This window comes from Podarcis vaucheri, assembly GCF_965113315.1.
Source record: "Podarcis vaucheri genome assembly, chromosome: 6".
Classification (NCBI taxonomy): domain Eukaryota; kingdom Metazoa; phylum Chordata; class Lepidosauria; order Squamata; family Lacertidae; genus Podarcis; species Podarcis vaucheri.
In genome coordinates this window covers 98,676,367-98,683,457 of record NC_138764.1, presented here as the reverse complement: position 1 = coordinate 98,683,457, position 7,091 = coordinate 98,676,367, and positions in this window count along the sequence as shown.

Sequence of the window (7,091 nt, the reverse complement as noted above, 5' to 3'; positions counted from 1 at the left end):
TGGAAATTTAATCAAGTATGGACAATTTGCAAACTGATCGTGTTCACTGGATTGATTTCCATTCGGAACATGGAATTGATAAGCGATCATTGGCAGTTTCTGTTCCTACTGGAATTATCTGGCATCCCGACATCCAGACTACCTGTTTATATAGTGTTCATCCCAGTTTGCTTCCACAGGGGTTAAACTATGTCCAGTCTTTATTAAGTATTATATTGGATTTGTTTCCAGAGCAGTTACAGTGGTACCTCGGGTTAAGAACTTAATTCGTTTTGGAGGTCCATTCTTAACTTGAAACTGTTCTTAACCTGAGGTACCACTTTAGCTAATGGGGCCTCCCGCTGCCGCCGCGCGATTTCTGTTCTCAACCTGAAGCAAAGTTCTTAACCCGAGGTACTATTTCTGGGTTAGCGGGGTCTGTAACCTGAAGCGTCTGTAACCTGAAGCATCTGTAACCCAAGGTACCACTGTATGAGCATTCATCCTGATTTGATTGTACATGCCTCCCCATTAATCATTCATTCCTCCTGCACTTTTCAATAAATTTATCGTCACTTTCCTAACTGTGAAAAATCATTAAATGGGGGGGGGGGGATTTGTTGAGCTGGGGCAAATGAGTACTTAAATTCCCCTGACACCATTTTCTTTCCACAAACATAAATTTCCAGCCTGTGTTTGAACTTGTAAACCCACACAGAGCTACAAATCCCAGAGTTCCCTGGGAAGAGAGATTCCTTGTTAAACCACTCTGGAAATTGTAGCTCTGTGGGGGGCGGGGTGAGGAGTCTCCTAACAACTCTCTGCACCCTTAACAAACTACAGTTCCCATGATTCCTTGGGGGAAGCCTTAACTGCTCAAAATGGTATGATACCGCTTTAAATATCTCGTGCAGATGGGGCCTAAAACTGTTCATCCTCCCTCCCATATTAGTTCAGCAATTTAAGAGTAATTATTCTGAAATGAGAAGCCCCTTCGACACCCTCTCAAAATATCCAGCGTTTGTTTTTAAATTAAGTAACTGCTTGCAGCAGTCATTGTGTTATTGATGGATGTTGGGAGGAAAAGTGGCCTCTGTTGCAAACCCGCTTGAATCTAATTTGGGAGAGAAAAGCTTTGTCATACTCATCTCCCTGTGACTTATGTGTTCAGAGTTGACTTTATTTCCCCCCAATCTTATTAAGAACCTATTACACAATGAACAGGGCTGCAGAGGATGTAAGGTTAGGGGAGAGCCAAGCTTTATTGCTGACTGAGGAGGTATATACACAAAGGACAGAAAGAGGGAGAAGAAACCAAATGGACATAAATCACCCGGCTTGTCACCAATAAGTCCAAAAACCCTCCGAGAGTTATTTATTTTGCTGTCTCCCTTCAGCACAGAATCCAAATTATCATGGAGCCCAACAGCGGAAATGGAACTGGTGACTCACGTGGTCTTGATCTGAGCATGTGCATGACCAAAAGCCAGCAAAAAACTTATCTTCTTGCTTACGTTGCTCTAAAGATCATCAGGTACACCGTTGGCGCTGTATAAACCGTAGCAATAACATCATTCGCCAGCCATATTCCTATTAGACTAGACAGGTAAAAGTTAAAGGGACCCCTGACCATAAGGTCATCTCGCTTTATTGGCCAAGGGATCTGGCGTACAGCTTCCAGGTCATGTGGCCAGCATGACTAAGCTGCTTCTGGCGAACCAGAGCAGCGCACGGAAACACCGTTTACCTTCCCGCCGGAGCGGTATCTATTTATCTACTTGCACTTTGACGTGCTTTCGAACTGCTAGGTTGGCAGGAGCAGGGACCGAGCAACGGGAGCTCACCCTGTCGCGGGGATTCGAACCACCGACCTTCTGATCGGCAAGTCCTAGGCTCTGTGGTTTAACCCACAGCACCATCCGCGTCCCAAGACTAGAGAGAGATGCAACCCTATTCTAGGCCCGGCTCACCTTGGTTTCCCTTTGTTTTCTTTAATAGCTTTAAACGGAAAGGAAAGAAATCTGATTGTAAAAGGTGAAAAAACCGGGACAATTTTTTTTAAAAAAGGATAAAGAAAACTCTGGATGACCATGGCTTTTCTCAGATGTTAATAATAATAATAATAATAATAATAATAATAATAATAATAATAATAATACTGAACAGCCAATATGATGTTAATGCTTCTGTCAAAAGTGGAAAGAGTGCCTTCCTGTCAATTACAAGAGGGACAGCTGGAGCCTCTCCTCTCACTGTCAGAATGTGGACATATTGCATGTCAGGGGGAAGGTAACAAATGCGGCAGGGCAGCTTCCCCATCTGTCACCAACAGAGACATTGCAGAAACAAAGGGCCAGGCTTTCCCGGGGAAAAGAGGCCTGATCCAGAGTGAGAGTCTGACTTCAGCTCGACTTTTTCAGGCATTTGCTTATGGCCCTGGGGCCACAAAAGGGCTCACTGCCCTACCCTGGCTGCCCCTCTAATTTTGCATAGAGAATCCAAATCCAGGGGTCAGCCACTGGTGTTGCCAACATTTGTATTTCCTGGTTCCGTACAATGTGAAGTTGGGCAGCTCATAATGTTTGCCACCAGTGCAGGGCGAGGATTTTGACCCTAAAGGTTGTTCTCTGGTTTGAGGTTCTCCCTCCTTGCCTCCTTTCTTCCTGCCTGCCCACCTCCAAATCCCTCTATATATTAGAATAGAGGGATATCTCCCTCTTCCCCCATCTGCTGTTGCTTCGCATGCTGCTGCGAATATAAAATGGGAGCAGGGAAGACATTATTATCATCATCATCATCATCATTATTATTATTATTATTATTATTATTAATAATAATAATAATAATACCCCACCCATCTGGCTGGGTTTCCCCAGCCACTCTGGGCAGCTTTCAACAGAATATTAAAATACAATAGTCTATTAAATATTGAAAGCTTCCCTAAATAGCCTTCCCTAAATAGCCTTCAGATGTCTTCTAAAAGTCTGGTAGTTGTTTTTCGCTTTGACATCTGATGGGAGGGCATTCCACAGGGTGGGTGCCACTACCGAGAAGGCCCTCTGCCTGGTTCCCTGTAACTTGGCTTCTCGCAGCGAGGGAACTGCCAGAAGGCCCTCAGCATTGGACCTCAGAGCTCAGAATAAACCATTTTATGTTATGTTAACATATTTCAGTTTTTCTAAGCCTTCGGTTTTTCTCCTTACCACTGTAGGGAACAATTGGCCCTACTGATGTTCCTGGAGTCCCAGCCCCATGGCCAAGGTATGGGACATAGGAGCCAACTCCTAGGGGCCAATGGGGCTTCATCCCCCCCATAAAATATTTGAAGGGGCCGCCCACCCCAAAGTTGATGGGCATTGCCATTCAAATGGCGTGCATGCACCGCATCATGTGATCAATTATGTAGGATGGGTCTTAGCTGCCCCCCCCATATTGTATTCCAGTTGGCACCCCTGGTATGGTATGATGGGAGCTATAGTGCAACAACATCTGGAGGGCCAAAGGTTCCTCACCTCTGGCTAATGTCCATTGACAGAATTTCCCTATATGAATGGTCTAATCCAGAGCCGGGCAGCTTGCAGCCTCCACATTTTGCTCCATAACTTTCTTATGTTGTTGGGCTCCAGCTCCCATCAGCCCCAGCCAGCATGGTGAAGGTGAGGGATTATGGGACTTGTAGTCTAAAAAAAAACTGGAAGGCCACAGATGCCTCCCACCTTGCCTGACCTCCGGTAACCTCCTTGATTTATGGCTTTCTCCCTCCCTCCATGTGTCTATTTAGTTCAATTTCTTTAATGTCTCTCCTAAAGGCACAAGGCAGGGTACCAAAACTTTAAAAAGAAAACAATAATAATAATAATTTTAAATGTTCGTGCACTGTGCAAATGGAAGAAGAGCCACAAGACAAATATCTAATTGGTACAATAAAAAAGGAAGGCTACCAAAAGGCACCGTTGATGCCATGGCATGCCATGGGCAGAACCCTGAGTGCATGGAAAGGCATTCCTCACTGTGAGTCTATTAAGCCCTTCACCTTTCGCCATTGACTCTCAGCTGGGTGTGGATTGTGTTTGGAGCGTCACACAGAGATATGCAGAGACCTGCTCCTCTTAGGTATATAACATTTTGCTTAACTCATCTCTGAGTCAAGCTGTCCAGCCTCCTGAGATGCTGGTGTCAGCACTGGATTGTTAGGCAGACAAAGTTGATCCAGACTTGTCTCACTGCAGAATCAAGGCCAGGTGTTGCCAGGGAGCTCTGGATGGATAGATGGAGATGCAAAGCCTGGACCACGCAATCACAAATATTGTTGTTGTTTAGTCTTCCACTGCCTCCCGCAGTTTGGTCAAACTCATGCTGGTAGCCTTGAGAACACTATCCAACCATCTCATCCTCTGTTGTCCCCTTCTCCTTGTGCCCTCAATCTTTCCCAACATCAGGGTCTTTTCCAAGGAGTCATCTCTTCTCATGATGTGGCCAAAGTATTGGAGCCTCAGCTTCACGATCTGTCCTTCCAGTGAGCACTCAGGGCTGATTTCCTTCAGAATGGAGAGGTTTGACCTTCTTGCAATCCATGGGACTCTCAAGAGTCTCCTCCAGCCCCATAATTCAAAAGCATCAATCAGCCTTCTTTATGGTCCAGCTCTCACTTCCATACATCACTATTGGGAAAACCATAGCTTTAAATATACGGACCTTTGTTGGCAAGGTGATGTCTCTGCTTTTTAAGATGCAGTCTAGGTTTATCATCACTTTTCTCCCAAGAAGCAGGGAGATATGTTTCTGGATAATATGTTTTGTTTTAATTTTGAATTTAAAAAACCATAATATTTCTTTGATGAAAATAGGGATGTCCTATTCCATCATCATCATCATCATCATCATTTTATAATTTATACTCCACACATCTTACTATGTTGCCCCAGTCACTCTGGATGGCTTCCAACATATATGTAAACATAATAAAACTTTAAGCATTAAAAAACCTCCCTATCCAGGGCTGCCTTCAGATGTCTTCTAAAGGTTGAACTCCTTGGTTCGGGGGGGGGGGGTTGTGTCTCCTAACTCCACATCCTCCAACATTTCACCAGTGAAAACAGGAAAAGTGGGATATTCCAGGATCAAATCAGAAACTGGGACGACTTCTGAAAATCCAGGACTGCCCATCGAAAATAGGGGCACTTGGAGTGTCTGCAAATGTGGTCAGAAAGGGGATGAACCCATTTAGCTGCGCATAGTGCTGAGATCCAGCCCCTAACAGATTAATATAGTGGTCAATGGGGGGGCGACCTTGCCCACCTTGCTTTATATCATCCTTTAACCCTGATAGCAAGTGGTGAAGAATTTGCTATTCCCTGAATCCACACCTCAGTCCACAGGCAGGACTGACCATTGTGTATCCTTCCAATCTTTTACCATTCCCCATTCAAATTTACAAACTAAATGAACATTTTAAAGGAGAGAAAGATTGGGAACGGTTCCTCTCCCCAACCCCCCGCCGCCCCCTGTTTTCAATTACATCAGCTATCTCATGCTCATTAGGAAGACAGTCCCATATTCATTAAGTGCATAAACTAACTTTCCAGCAAGAAGGGGGATTGGGTGAAGAGGGTTAATGATTTAATTTTCTTCATTTCAGAGAATTACATCTCTTGTCCTGGGGCAATATGCCTGTAAATGCAGACAAAGTGCCATTTCAGACTCCATTTGCGGTGCTAATTTGGCAGAAGCGCGAGGGTGCCTGGGTAAAATGTGGTAGGCCTCTTGGCGCCACCATTTTGTTCGAAAGTTTTCTGCTTCTCCCCACAAACTTTGTACCTTGTTCATGTCACATGACAGAACACTCTTTGTGTTCCGCAGAAACACTAGGTGGCTATTGTTTTTTATTTTTATTTATTTATTATTATTATTATTATTATTATTATTATTATTATTATTATTATTATGTTTGTTTATACACCTCCCATCTGACTGGGTTTCCCCAGTCACCCTGGGTGGCTCCCAACAGAATTAATGATGGTGATGATGATGATGATGATGATGATGATGCGATAAAACATCAGACATTAAATATTTCCTAAACAGGGCTGCCTGAATTTTGCTCAGAAACGTACTGGGAACCAATGTAGGTCTTTCAAGGCCCACTGCTTCAGTTTTAACACTCTTATGAGCATATGTCATACCCTCCAAGTGTCCCTGTTTTCCAGAATTGCAAAAGCCATCCCAGCTTCTGATTTGATCTTGCCATGTCCCTAGGCCTATTTCCCCTGCCAGCCCTGCCAGCACCAAGCTCAGGGAGGAGGATGAGCTGGCGTTTGTCCGGACGATGGCAACAGCGTCTGCAAGAGAGCGTCCTGTTGCCTCTCCATGGCCATCGCAACCAGGTTCCTCCATTCTGGCAGCTTGTAGTGGCTGCTGGAGAGCAAGCAAGGAGGAGGAGGAGGAGAGCTTGCCCCCATTTAGAATCATAGAGTTGGAAGAGACCACAAGGGCCATCGAGTCCAACCCCCTGCCAAGCAGGAAACATGGGTTACTCATGGGTTACGTTGTGAGGCCCCATGCACATCAGTGAAATCACATACTTTTGAAACACAATTGGAAAAGCCGACAAACACCCCACCCCGCCCACTTTCTGTGCTGTTCTTGTGACATTTGCGGTCACTTCCAGGTTCGCCACAATTCACGTGTGCGCAGTTGCACACAAATTGAACGTGTGTTGTTAATGGAGAAATCTGAGGGCTCCCTTGGACAAAAAACAAGGACACCAGCCAGGAATATCAGAGCAAAACAGCAGTCAGTAGGCTTGGTCTTTATTGAACACAGTCACGACAGGACTCCCACCTGCCACAAGGTGAAACAAGAGAATCCAACAAAAGAGAATCCAAACTTTTATTAGCTGCTAATCCCCATGTTAGGTAAAGGTAAAGGGACCCCTGACCATTAGGTCCAGTCGTGACCGACTCTGGGGTTGCAGCGCTCATCTCGCTTTATTGGCCGAGGGAGCCGGAGTACAGCTTCCAGGTCATGTGGCCAGCATGACTAAGCCACTTCTGGCGAACCAGAGCAGCGCATGGAAACGCCGTTTACCTTACCGCCGGAGCGGTACCTATTTA